The sequence below is a fragment of the Leopardus geoffroyi genome, chromosome B1 (genome assembly GCF_018350155.1).
Source record: "Leopardus geoffroyi isolate Oge1 chromosome B1, O.geoffroyi_Oge1_pat1.0, whole genome shotgun sequence".
NCBI classification, from domain to species: Eukaryota; Metazoa; Chordata; class Mammalia; order Carnivora; family Felidae; genus Leopardus; species Leopardus geoffroyi.
In genome coordinates, this window is record NC_059327.1 from 127111145 (window position 1) to 127126379 (window position 15235).

The 15235-nt window shown below is 36.1% G+C and overlaps 1 long non-coding RNA gene across 3 annotated transcripts in view; it reads left to right on the forward strand.

Annotated features, from left to right (window-relative positions):
* Positions 1-15235, forward strand: part of LOC123595279 — a 194736-nt gene that overhangs the window by 110835 nt on the left and 68666 nt on the right. For all 3 annotated transcript variants that reach the window (XR_006711106.1, XR_006711105.1, XR_006711110.1), the window contains exons 3-4: positions 990-1099; positions 3507-3560. This is a non-coding gene — a long non-coding RNA (uncharacterized LOC123595279). The remainder of the gene's footprint in view (positions 1-989; positions 1100-3506; positions 3561-15235) is intronic.

Below are 15235 nucleotides of genomic sequence, written 5' to 3' on the forward strand. Positions count from 1 at the left end.
GTGAAAAATTACCATGCAAAGAAGCAGGCAGATATCATGCATAATGAGGAGAAAAATCAGTTAATTAAAACTGACCCAGAGTGGCACAGATATTACTACCAGCAGATAAGGACATTAAAATAGTTTTACTGCGATCTATGCCATAGTTTAAAAAGCTAAAGGGAAGATTAAATGTGTTGAGACATAAAAGATGCAAATCAAATTTCTAGAGATGAAAACTCTAACGTCCGAGAGAAAAAATACACTGGAGGAGGGGCACTCAGTCAGTTAAGTGTCTGGCTCTTGATTTTGGCTCAGACCATGATCTCATGGTTGTAGAACTGAGCCCCACATCAGGCTCTGTGCTGATGGTGCAGATCCTGCTTGGGATTCTCTCTCTCTCTCTCTCTCTCTCTCTGCCCCTACACCCCCACCCCTCAAAATAAATAAATAAATAAATAAATAAATAAATAAATAAATAACTTAAAAAAATACACTGGAGGAAATATAAACTACATATCACAGAAGAAAATATTAACAAACCTGCAGACTGAAATAGAAACTATCCAAAATGAAACATAGAGAAAAACTTAAAAAAGGAAGAGTATTAGTTATGAGAAAAACTTCAAGAAACCTAATGTGCATGTAATTTAAGTCCCTGAAGGAATTTAGAAAAAATATTTGAAGAAATAATGGCTAAAAATTTCCAAATTTGATGAAGATCATAAACCTATAGATCCAAAAAATTCAATAATCTCTAATCACAAGAAACAGAAAATGGCATCATGGCACATAATAAATTGCTCAAAACCAGTGGTTTTGAAAAGAAAAATATGAAAGCAGCCAGAATGAAAAAACATGTTATGTGTATAGAGGAACAAGAATAAGCATGACATCAGATTTCTTTTAAAAAAACAAGTCACATTTAAGAATACAGTGAAGCAACAACTTTAAGGTACCAGAACAAAAAGCTAAAATTCTATATCCAGCAAAATGTTTCTCATCAGCAGATTTGTGGTACAAGAAGTGCTAAAGGAAGTCTTTCAACAAGAAAATGATACCAGATAAAATTGTGCATCTACACAAAGGAATAAAGGCACAGGAAATGCCAATTGCATAGGTAAGTATATGACTTTTTTTCTGTTATTTACATTTTTAAAAAGATAATTTACTAAACAAAATTAATAATAGTGTATGTGGGGATAATACATATGTAGGACCAAAATGTAGGACAAAAAGAGCAGAAGGGTTGCCAAGGGAGAAATGGAAATATACTCTTGTAAGGTTCTGATGCTATATGTGAAATGACATACTATCACTTGAAGATAGTGATAAGTTAAAATGAGTCCTTGGTGATGGCCCTTAAACCACCATTAAAATAATAAGACGAAGATTTATAGCTAATAAATTGGAAAAGGAGAAAAAAAAGGAACCATAGAAAAGGATTAATCCAAAGGAAGTCTGAGAAAAGGAAGAGAGAGAGAACCAAGAACAGGTGGGACAAATAGAAAACAAATATCAAGATGGTAGATTTAGACCTAATGCTACCAATAATCACATTACATACAATTGGTTTAAGGTCATAATGGGACATTATAAAGGTGCAGGTATTGGTTTTCCACAAATATTCTTCCCCTTTCTCAAATAATAAAGCTTCTGAACACTACCTGTGTACATGATTGCCCAATAGAGACAACATTTCCCAGCCACCCTTGCAGCCAAATGTAGCCATATGACTACATCCTGGCCAAAGATCCAAAAACACAAGCGTTGTGTACATTTCTAGGATGTGCCCCGAAAAGGAGTGGTCTTGTGCACTCTATTTTTTCCCCTTTTCCACAGATTGGGAGATGGTGAGAGCCATCTTAGCCAACGTGGACCATCTTGTAATCGGATAAAGAAACGACATGTCTGGGGCGCCTGGGTGGCTCAGTCGGTTAAGCGGCCGACTTCGGCTCAGGTCATGATCTCGAGGTCCGTGAGTTCGAGCCCCACGTCGGGCTCTGTGCTGACAGCTCAGAGCCTGGAGCCTGTTTCAGATTCTGTGTCTCCCTCTCTCTGACCCTCCCCCGTTCATGCTCTGTCTCTCTCTGTCTCAAAAATAAATAAACATTAAGAAGAATTTTTTCTAAAAGAAACGACATGTCAAGAATGGCAGGGTTACACTACCAACCCTTGGCTGTATACCTCCGAACTACTTCAAGAGAGAATGATAAACTTCTACCACATACAAGCTGCTTTCTTAATATGGTTTACCCCAAAGCATACTCTGAGATAAGGACTTGTTTGCCATTAATTTATTTGGGAAGTCATCCTAGGAAGCAAAGGCAAGAGAGAAAAGGCAATAAAGGGTGCACTGATGTGTGGGTAACTGCTGGAGGCACATCTTATGGGATATGCCCCAAGAAACTCATCTTAAAATAACCCAGCACTATTCAGGGATTCTGGGACATTTACTAACTCCCTTTCCCACTGGATGGTGTTTCTTCCCTAGGGTATTTACTCTCCAGGGCTGTCACTTTTCCAGAAACTGCCTTCATGTGCCACTTCAGGTGAAGCTATCAGCAGTGTGGGGTAGCATCATGTCTGGGTAATAGAGTATTATTCTTGTGAGTATGTTTTCTCATGTAAAAGTAGCCCAGCTGTCACAATTAAAATGGAAAATTTCTGGAGCACCTGGGTGGCTCAGTCAGTTGAGTATCCAACTTCGGCTCAGGTCGTGATCTCATGGCTCATGGGTTTGAGCCCCACATCGGGCTCAGTGCTGACAACTCAGAGCCTGAAGCCTGTTTTGGATTCTGTGTCTGCCCCTCTGTCTCTGCCCCTCCCCTGCTTGCACTCTGTCACACTCTCTCTCTCAAAAATAAATAAACATAAACAATTTAAAAACATGGAAAATTTCTAATAAGAAAATTGTAATTATTTACTATTTTGCTCCAGAGATATTGGACTCAATCCTTTAAAAATAGTGCAGAATCACTACTTTTTTGATATTGCTTTATGGAATAAGAATAAGCATTAAGCACTCAGATTTGTGTAATCAACTAACACTTCACAAATTTGGTGTAAAAGCATTAATTTATGGCCTTTGTAATTTTAGTAATTACCTATTTTCCATTATTTTATTAAAATTTTCAAGGTCTAGCTGGTCATTTCTTTTACTATTTATTATGGATATTCTGGCATCATGAGTTAGGTAATAATACCATAAATTCACAGCTTCTTTACTTGTTTGTCACATCACAAATTCCCAGACACCATACCTTAAATATTTTTACTAGTAAGCGTAGTATGTGTTTTATGTTGGGGTAATAAGTTATGTGCCCAGTACGTGGCCTCTGGTTTCTCATTTAATGCACAGTAGGTGTAAATTAATATATCACAGCACAGCTTTTCTGAGGGCTATAACTAGACTGTGCCTACAGCTGGTTTGCAGTAGAGAAAAGTCTCTTCTAAGAGAGCTACCACTTTGTGCTCATGTCCAAAATTTAAAGATTTCCTTCTTGGATGTGCCATATGTTTTACAGATTCTACTTTGTAGAACTTTTAAAAAAGGTCTTGGAGAAGCTCAAGAGTTTCAGGTAAGGAATTGTTTATTTTTACATCGCTCGTAATTTGGAAGTTAATTTTTCATTACTAAGGTTTGACAACTATGTACTATAGGGAGATACTAACATAAGATCTGATAGACATTTCAAAGTTATTTTGGGGGGCATGAAGGATGCTAACAGTTTTTAAAGTTATATTTTGTGAATGTATAAATGGAAATCAGGATATCATTCAAAAATGAATGACTACCATTTAATTTTTAAAAAACATTTCTTTAATGACTACATTTGGATGTACCATTCAAGCCAGTTTTAACACACCTAAGATTTTGGAAATGAGGTTATACAGTTATCCCTTCCATTAAAACAAAGGTTTCAGAATCCAGTACTGCTAGATTCCATCATTACTGCCCAAACCAGATATATCAGCAACTATATAAGTAAGGTGAAGACTTCCAATGACAAGAATAATTTGAAAGAATACATGATCAGAGTCTTCTGGTGTGACAGCTGATGGTGGATGAAATGGTACTTATTTTCAGGGTATGAGTTTTACAGTTATAGAATAATGCTGTAAGATGAAGTTGCGAGAAAAATCATTATTATATACACTGTTCTTGGGAGTATCAGTCAGTGTAAACTTATATATAGGGTAATTTGGTAATATTTCTCAAAAAAAAACCAAAATGTGCCTTTGGTCTAGCAATTCCGTTGCTAAGAACTTATCTTACTTGAACTAACATACAAAAATAATGTGTACATGGATGCCCATTTCTGCAGATTGTAATGCAAGAATTAGAAGCAACTTAAATATATGTCAACAGGAAATTAAGTAAGTTATAGAACAATCATGCGTGTGATCACATTTAACTATTACAAAGAATGAAGTTTATTTTTATGTACCAATGTGGAAATTTTCCAAAATATATTTTTAAGGGAGAAAAGAATGCAGAAAAGCAGGCATATTATGTTTCTCACATGCATAAAACAAGTATGTGTGTATGTATTTGTATTCTTGTATATATCCCCCAATTTTCTATAATGAAACCCAAGAAAATATAATTTTATAGTTCATTCTGCAGAGTAAGACTTCAGTTTGGAGTATAGAGAGTTATTTATTTTTTGCTTCCTGCCTTCAGTCTATTTGAATTTATAAAAAGAAAGTCATGTGCGTATGTAGTTTTTATAATAAAAAATTACGTTAAAAATAAAATTGAACTATTTTTAAAGACCTCCAACTTACTGATAATGAAACTATAGACAAAAATAATAACATAGGTTCATTGGAGGCGCCTGAGTGGCTCAGTCAGTTGAGTATCCGACTTCGGCTCAAGTCATGATCTCACGGTTCGGTTCGTGAGTTCGAGCCCCGCGTCGTCGGGCTGTGGGCTGACAGCTCAGAGCCTGGAGCCCGCTTCCGATTCTGTGTCTCCCTCTGTCTGCGCCTCTGCTGCTTGCACTCTGTCTCTTGCATTGTCTCAAAAATAAATAAACGTTAAAAAAATTAAAAAAAAAAAACACATAGGTTCATTGATATTCTAATCCTAATTTTATTCGAACACACTACCTCCAAGGAACGACTTGGGTAAATTGATTTTTTCAGTGTTTAATATTTATTTTTGAGAGAGAGAGAGAGAGCACGAGCCAGGGAGGGGCACAGAGAGAGGGAGACACAGAGTCTGAAGCAGGATCTAGGCTCTGAGCCGACAGCACAGAACCCACTGGGGGACTCGAACCCACAAAGCGTGAGATCATGACCTGAGTGGAAGTAGGACACTTAACCGACTGAGCCACCCAGGAGCCCTGGTAAATTGGTATTTGATGACTTTTAGTTGTCTCTGATTTTACTTCTTTCATTTGGTTTGTTTGGTTTGTTTATTTACTTAATTCTGGTTTTTTGAGAGTAATCATTTTTCCTGATCTTTTTCTTATAAAATAACACTGGTTTACTAAAGAAGTCTATATAAGTTATAACCACATTTTGCAGGCATGGTTTAGTTTTCCAGTGTGTTAAGTTACAAAATAGCCACAGGCAAATTCCATTATGGCAAATTCTCCATTATGAGTACTAAGGGATTGGAATGGGTTCTGGGGAGAGTTGCTACAGGATTTGCTAGCCATTGTCTCCATGGGGATCATGGGCTCCTATCTTTCTTTACTGAATTTAGTCTCTGAAAACGGGGCCTGAATATGATGTAGAAAGTTCCTTTCCAAGAAGAGTCCTTGCTTTGTTGCTCAAGCTGCATGGGTGTTTTGAGAACCACTTCTAGTCTGGAAGGAGAGGCTTATTTCTTTTATGCAATTTTTATTAGTGAAGTATTTAAAAATACTTTTATTGTCACTTATATTTTGGAAAGTATTGAAAAATATAAAGATGCAAGTATCAATCCTTTTATCCATCAGCTAGTCAAACATTCACAATCACACCCTCCGGGGACAGTTGTTAATATTATATTACTATTGAGTATTTTTGTGCATTTGAAATACACAGTTGCATTAGATGTATCTATCACCTTATACTCTTTTTTATCTAAATTATATGCCTTTCCTCTCATTGTTGAAAACTGTTCCTAAACATAAATTTTCACAGATGCTTAATATTCCATTCTGAATTTACCATGTTTTGCTCCATTGGTCTAAATTTGGATATTTAAGTCAATTCCATTTAAAATTTTTATCCATTATAAAGAAGGCTGCTAATAGAACTTTCTATAACAATTCCCACCTATAGTTCTGATGATAATTTTATTTGTTTCTGTTTCCTTTTTAAATTTTTGGGCATATTTTGGAATAAGGCTGCTAAGTTTTTTTGTTTTGTTTTGTTTTATTTTTCTTACTGCAAGTTTCACATATGTATGCAGGCAAACTAGCCATCTCAGATTAAGGGAAGAGTATTACAGAGATGTCAAGGGTCACTTGAACTGTTAGCATCTGTATTTATTTATCTGCATGCATCAAAATAATGAACAAAAAACACAGGAAAAAAATTGGACTAAAATGGTTGAAATGACCATAGCTCTCATGTACGGTCATTGGTTCATCATAGTTCTCATCAAGTGCTTTATAAACAAAATAAATTTAAGTATAATCTTGAGTTGCTGTTTAATAAGTTGTTTCACTTCAGATTTCATTTGAAGTGAGAGATTTCTTGCTTAAAATATATGAAGGACCATTAAAAAGGGGATTTGACCTTCAAATGACAGCACACAGGGTTAGAGGAAAAGCCTAAGTAAGTCCTGTTTGTGTTATTTACCTCCTAAATCATGTAGAAAATCTGTTTTCTTACAGAGGAATGGAGTTGTTACTCAATTCATGCACAGGTTGATTATCCCCTTTATATGTAAGCAGTCCTCACTTTGTACAGTAGTGTGGGGCAGTAAAAATAATTGTGCAAATGATCTTAAAATCCATAGGGGGAAGAATCATGATTGTTCTGTGATCTTTAAATATTTCTTGTCAAAACATTAAAAACATCTTTACTGTTTACACATGTATATACATGGTTACATGTACATTAAGGACACGCGAAAATAGTAAAAGGAATGTTTGGTACACTGTTATATAAAACATATTAATGTGTTTTATTTGTAAAACTTAGGTGTAGTTTCAACAATGCTTGTCTTCTTGTTGTATGACTTACAAGAAGGAGTAAGAAACCTTTCTATGTGTTGGCCAATTGTTGTGCTCATTTTCTTAAATGTTTATTTATTTTGAGAGAGAGAGAGAGAGAGAGAGAGCATGTGCATGAGCAGGGGAGGGGCAGAGAGAGAATCTCAAGCAAGGTTTGCACTGTCAGAGCAGAGCTGGACACGGGGCTTGAACCCATGAACCATGAGATCATGGCCTGAGCCAAAATCAAGAGTTGGAGGCTTAACTGACTGAGCCCCCCAGGCGCCCCTGTTATATTCCTTTTAAGTTTGGATCACCTCCCCACATTCCCAAATTCCCACTCCTATGGTTGCAGCATTGGAAAATATATTTGAGAATTCCTTTTATGTGGAGCTTTTTTGCTGGATTCATTTCCTCTGGGACATATTTATGCTTTTTGTCACAATCATTTTTCCCATTTACATTTGTCTTCATGAAGCAGAACTCTCCACTTCACTGCCTGTGCATGAGTTGAGTAACAGATGCTCAGTGATCGATCACCAACAAACTTTGAAAAGAAGTGACATGATTGCTTTCTAATCATGATGCATGTCTTTTAGTTATGTCGTGATTTGTGGACCGAAGACTTAGCAGAGAAGTTAAAACTTCATGTAATGGCACTGAATGTATGTGATAACTGAAAATTGAATTTTTGGAGGACGTGTGTTATTTAACTGATCTGTGGTAACTGAAATTTCTGTATATGCGAATCATGCAAAGTCGGGACTGCCTGTATTCTCTGCTTAAACTGGACTGTCATAATTCTGTCGGAGTTTCTGAGACTGGAGTTAAATGAATTAATATTCATCACAAAACAAAGTGAAAGTCTAATTATCTTGTTTAGTTTGCGGGTGCATGTTATTTTCTGACATGATTCCTGGGTCAAACATTTAAAAAAAATTTTTAACAGAGATACAGAGAGAGAGAGAGAGTGAGAATGAGTGGGAGAGGGGCAGATAGAGAGGAAGACACAAAATCTGAAGCAGGCTCCAGGTTCTGAGCTGCCAGCACAAAGCCTGTCGCAGGGCTCAAACTCATGAACCGCGGGATCATGACCTGAGCTGAAGTCAGACGCTTAACCGACTGAGTCACCCAGGTGACCCTGGGTCAAACATTTTTATTTGTTTGTGAACTATTACAATTCTCATCTTCTGCATCATTGCTATTATTATTTTGTAAATGTTAAGTATGACCATGTAGCACTCAGAAAATTCTGAACAACACGGAGACATTTTTAATGCATTTTCCATATACATATTAGTTAAAAGCAAGGTATAGCATTTTTAAAACCTTATTTTGAAATACAGTAAAACCTTGGATTGCGAGTAACTCGTTCTGTGGGTGTTCTGCAAGACAAGCAAATATTTCTGATAAATTTTAACTTGATAAACAAGTCATGTCTTATAAGTAGTATGTGATGCCTAATGTCACATGATCACGACTACCACAGTGGTTGTTGAAATTCACTTTGATACGCAAGTTCTTTGGATTACAAGCATGTTTCCAGAACAAATTATGCTCCAAACCCAGGTTTTACAGTAATCACAGATTCATAGGAAATTTCAAAGGGGAGTAAGGGAGGTTCTGTGTACCTCTCACCCAGTTTTCCTCAGTGGTTACATCTTATGTAACTACAGCACAATATCAAGACCTGGAACACACACTGGCACAACGTATGTGTATAGTTCTGTCATTTTATCACCTGTAGAGATTGGTGTACCACCCAGGCAAGATGCAGAGCTAGTCTATCACCACAAAGTGCTCCCTCATGCTACTCCTTCAGAGCCACACCCACCTCTTCCCCTCCTCCCACCCATCTTTCACACCTGGCGGCCACTGGTCTGTACTTTTGTCCTTTCAGAACTGACCACAATTTTATTTTTTTCATTGCTGAATAGTAATCTGTGTGTGTAATATACGTTTCAATTTTGTCCGTATATTAAACAATTATATAAACTGTTCCATATTATTTTATCTTTTTGCAATTCCCAGAGAACTCAAGGTGATGTTTATGAGATGCATCCATCTTGATCATTGCTGATCTATTTTATAAATAGCCTATAGTGATAGTTTTAAGCATCCAATTCGAGAATCTTTTAACTCTTAAAATCTATTTATACTATAGCCACTACTAGAGTATTTTTATTGATTTATAGTATTTTATATTTAATTTTCGATTTACTTTTCACTTGTTTCTCTTTTTTGCTTTCTTTTGGAAAGACTTGATTTATAATTTTATTTCTCTCATTTTATTTGAAGTAATACATTTTTTTCTGTTCTTCCAGTGAATACGTCACCTTTTTAAATATGCATAGTTGTATCAAAAAATCTTTAAGTTAAGGGGTGCTGGGGGGCTCAATCGGTTAAGCATCCGACTTCGGCTCAGGTCACAATCTCACAGTTTGTGAGTTTGAGCCCTGCATTGGGCTCTGTGCTGACAGCCCAGAGCCTAGAGCCTGCTACAGATTCTGTGTCTCCCTCTCTCTCTCTGCCCCTACCCAGCTTGCACTTTTTCTCTCCTTTCTCTCTCTCTCAAAAATAAACATAATTAAAAAAAAATCTTTAAGTTAGTACATATCTTTACATTTTTTGCAAACTTGTAGGATACCTTCCTTGGATCATGACCTCAAATTTTTATGTGAGTATTCTATTTCCATCACTGGTTTTTGCTAACTCCCACTCTGGTAGTCTTTACTGTCATTGCTTCCACTGATTTACATTTCAGTATCTTTTTTCTCCATTCTTTCCTGAAATCTTCTGTAGTTTATTATTACTGTAATTGATTTATTCTTCTTACTGTGATTTATTTATTACTAAAATTTTTTGGTGTGATTTGCAAGTGACAAAAAATGATCTAGTCTATGAGAATATATTTTACATCATCTTTTCTCTCTTAATTTTTTTATTATGGAAATTTCAAACATATAGGAAAGTAACTAAAGAACTACGTACACCCATATGTCTATCACCTAGACTAAAAATTTTGTTAAGTTTTTGCCATATGTGCACTCTCTATCTATACACACTCATGCGCATGCACACACACACACACACACACATGCACGTTAGCTAAACAACCTAAAAATAAATTCACAGATATCTTGATACTTGATCCCCAAATGCAAATAGCTTAGTATGCTTCTCTAAAATAAAGAGAACTCTAATACATATAAAATGTCATTAACATATATAAAAATTTTAGCAACCATTCTCTAATATCAACTAGTACTGAGTATATATTCAGATTTTGTCAATTGTTCCAAATTTTTCAATCTCTTTTTTCAAACTGGAATCCAACCAAAATCTACACGTTGCATTTATCTGTTGTATCTCTTAAATCTTCTTAATCTAGCAAAGGGTCTATGCCTTCACTATTTTCATGACATTCATTTTTGAGAATGACCCACTCATTGAATTTGCTTGATTACTTCTTTATGGTGTCAATTAACTTATTCCTCTATTTTTTGTATTTCCTATTACCTGTTCATATATACCTTTGAGTGATATTGGAGCTGGTATAGAATTCAAGGCTGACAGTTATTTTTCATTTGTTAACAGTCTAATTTATATTCCTTTGCAGACAATCTGTCTTCTCTCTGATTCCTTTTAATATTTTTTTCTGCTTTGATATTCTATAGTTCCAGCAAGAGGTATTTTGGAGTAGATTTATATTTTTATTGTGCTTTGGGTTCTTTGTGGTTTTTAAATCAAATGGTTCTTGTCATTCATTAATCATAAAATATTAATCATAAAATTGAATATTATCAAACATCATCTCATTGAATATGTTTTTTTGTTTTTGTTTTTTAAGTTTATTTATTCATTTTGAGAGAGTGCAAGTGAGGGAGTGGCAGAGAAAGAGAAGGGGAGAGAGAGAATCCCAAGCAGGCTCTGCACTGTCAGTGCAGAGGCTCAAATTCAGGAACCCTGAGATCATGACCTGTGTGGAAGTTGGACACGTAACAGATTGAGCCAACCAGGCTCCACTCATTGCATATGTTATGACTTTAGTCTTCTCTCTTTCTGGAACTCCTATATCTTGTATGTTGGACATTTTCATTTTATTTTTCCATGTTTCATCTGTTCTCTTTCATATTTCCTCTTCTCTTACCTCTTTCACTCTGTTATCCCTGGGTAGTTTCTTCAGAACTATCCTCCAGTTCTCTAATCTAAATCTCAGCAACCCCATGTACTTTGTTATTAATTCATCCTCAATTTTTAAAATTTCAGTCTCGAATTCCAAAATTCTTCTTTTTCTTTCTTTTCTTTTTTTTTTTTTTTTTTACAGAAGCTCTATTCCTTTTTTCCTATATCTTGATTTTTGAAATCATGTTCTGTTTGGGGCGCCTGGGTGGCGCAGTCGGTTAGGCGTCCGACTTCAGCCAGGTCACGATCTCGCGGTCCGTGAGTTCGAGCCCCGCGTCGGGCTCTGGGCTGATGGCTCAGAGCCTGGAGCCTGTTTCCGATTCTGTGTCTCCCTCTCTCTCTGCCCCTCCCCCGTTCATGCTCTGTCTCTCTCTGTCCCAAAAATAAATAAACTTTAAAAAAAAAAAAAATTATGTTCTGTTCTTTCCTTATAGTTTTGGCCCTTTTTATTATTTCCTTAATAACTTAAAATATACTTATTTTATAGTTTATTTAACATATTTTCTAAAGATTTTAAGTAATTTCTACATTCAATATGGAGCTCAAAGTCACAACTCTGAAATCAAGATTCACATGCTTCACCAACTGAGCCAGCTATATGCCCCTCTCATTTTATTTATTTATTTATTTATTTATTTATTTAACTTTATGTTTTATTTTTTCAGGTAAACAAATATGTTTATTTACAAGCATATTGAGTTATGTTGAATTCAAGAATTTGATCCATTTTTCAAAGAAACTGCACCTCTTAAAATGCTCCTTTTCACATCTGTTTAATGGATTCATTGCAACATCCTTATTTCTTAAGCAGTAGGTGTCTTACTATAAAAAAAAAAAAGGTGCAGCAAATCCAGATCCAAAGTATGCAGTCATCATAATTCATAACTGCCTCTTGTTTTCCACCAAAAATGGCACACTCTTCCCTGGGCCCTCCACATGGTGGCTCCTTGGGACCACAGAGGTTGTGAGACGCTCTGTCCCAACATAGTGCTGTTGGGACTTCTGCGAAAGGCGCAGAGACCCAAAATGGTAGAAATTCATCTTATTTGATTTTCTGAAGCTTTTGGGTTCTAATCCCCCGTTGGTTGTATTGCTTACTGTATTAGGCTTGGAATTTGGGGTTCAGGTCAGCTTTACTGATGATTGTGTGTATATTTGTCCAGGGCCAGAGAATAATGCTGAAGGAAAACAACCGTCAATCTAGATTTCTACAGTGTTGATGCAGAGTAGCCTTGCATTTTCCTCTATCAGGTTTTTCAAATTTAAGAGTTGGGAATACATCTTCATGCTGATATTTTTCCTATTCCATAAGATAACATAAACTGAATCTTCACTTTCTCAAATGGATTTTTACTTTTAGAATCCTGTTAGAGCCTTTGGAAGAGATGGTGTCTTTTTTTTTTTTTTTTGTCTCTGGAACTTTGGGGTGGAAAGGTTGTCTTACATTGAAGGGGCAGCCCCTTGGGGCCCTAACTTCAGGAAATGTCTTGTTTCCACCTCTTTATACTATGTGCATTCAAGGCCACATCCCTTGCCCCATGTGGAAATTGAAACCTTTGCTTCTGGGCCCTAGGTCATACAACTGCACTACCTCTCTCTGACTGATTTCATTTGTCTCGTAAGTTGCTTGTTTGGGCTCCTCCCTGGCACCTAGATGTTTATGTTTCTTTCATTTGACCTCAGCTATGTATGTTTGTCCTTCTGTTATAGTTGTACTTAGCATTTTAATATTTTTAGTATCTTTAAATTTTATATTATCTTAAGGCTACTATGTTCAAAGTCAGCCAAATATTAATTGTAAGTATATGGAAACATTGAGATTGTCAAAAATTTTATTTTTCACTGATACGCTTGGTGTTTCAGAATAAAACGTTTAAAGGGTGATACGAAACTTATTTTCATATATACTATAAACTGGGAAAATATGGGAATGTAAAATAAATTGGGAAAACAAGTGCCATGGATGTTAACACTCAGGTGTTGAATTCACAAAAATAAAGGTCTTGCCATACTATTTCCAATGTTAAAGTGATTTAATTATATTTTCAAGTGTAAATCAATCCAGTTTCTTATAAATAAGGGTTGGGCTGGGAAGTGGGAGCTCATAATAGGGAGCAATATAGTTATAGGTAGCTTATCATTACTTTGAGTTTCAGTTATTTCTTCCTTTGACAATTAAGGCAATAGTTCATTTTTGATGTCAGAGACGTATGTCTAGTGGAAAGACATTCCAGGGGAGACACAGGTACATGAAGAAAAAGCAAGAGCACAGTGCATGTAAACAATATCATTTCCAAAGAAACATGAGTTCAGAATAAAGTTGCTTCCTCAAATGGAACAATATTTCAACCTCTGTCATTACACAATAAGATGGGTCAAGAGGGATAACAAATGATCCAATCTTTTTAAAAATCTTGTTGAGGGGTGCATGGCTGGCTCGGTTGGTGGAACATCTGACTCTTGATCTTGGGGTTGTGAGTTCGAGCCACACACTGAGTGTAGAGATTACTTACAAATTTTTTTCTTTAAGGTTTATTTATTTTTCAGAGAGAGAGAGAGAGCAAGCGAGTGAGTGGGGTTGGGTAGAGAGGTAGGGAGGCACATAATCCGAGGCAGCCTCCGTGCTCTGAGCGGTCAGCAAAGAGCCTAACATGGGACTCAAACTCTCAAACCATAAGATCATGACCTGAGCTGAAGTCAGGCACTTAACTGACTGAGCCATCCAAGTGCCCCATAAAAAAAATAAAATCTTAAAAAAAAAAAAAAGGATCTTGTTGAAGAAAAAGTTAGACATTTTTCAAATGAAAATATTTATACTGAGAAAAGATCTTGAATTGTGTAGCTAAGAATTTAACATCTATTTAAAAATTTTTGTTTTAAAGTAAACTCTATCTCCGACGTGGGGCTAGAACTCATGACCCCAAGATCAAGAGTCTCATGCTCCACTGACTGAGCTAGCCAGGTGCCCCAAAATGAGAGTAATTTTATTTATTTAATATTGTTTTTTAAGTAAACTTTACACCCCACATGGGGCTCAAATTCATGACCCCGATGGGGTGACTGGGTGGCTCAATTGATTAAGCCTCCGACTTTGGCTCAGGTCATGATCTCATGGTCCATGAATTTGAGCCCCATGTCCAGCTCTATGCTGACAGCTCAGAGCCTGGAGCCTGGTTCAGATTCTGTCTCCCTCCGTCTCTCTCTGCCCCTCCCCTGTTTTCTCTCTCTCTCTCTCTCTCTCTCTCTCAAAGATAAATAAAATATTTTAAAAAATTTTTAAAAAGATTCGTGACCCTGAGATCAAGAGTCACATGCTCTACTGACTGAGCCACCCAGGCGCCCTTAATGGCATCTAATTAATTAATTAATTAATTTTCAACAGCATCTATTTTAAAATTAGAATCACTCTGCATTCGAGCTCTGCTACTACCTCTGTCGCTTTTGGGAAAATAACATAAATTCTCTCTCAGTTTACTTATCTATAAAAAGACAGTAATAATAAACTCCCATGTTGCTACTGGGAATTAAAATGGCACGCTCATAAAAAAATAAAGTGACATATTCATAAAATATCCTGTGTACAACACTTCGCACAGTGCCTGCATGCAATGGTCACTAGCTCAATAGCTACTACTGTGAAATCAGCACAGAGATTTCTGAATCACTAGAGGTGAAAAAGGCTCCACGAGACTAGAAATGTGAGAAGCTTATCTCTTAACTAGCTAGCTCAAATTCTGGGATTTCTTAGGCACAACAAATAGAAAGATGATATTATTCTTATAGCTTGAAAATATTGTGGTGGGAATTTTCTTATTATGAGAATTGCAATTTACAGAAAACTAAGCCTTATTTGAGAAGGAAAGAGAAATACTGCTTTTTGTGAATAAGCCTCTATGGGTGCTCTATGTTAATGT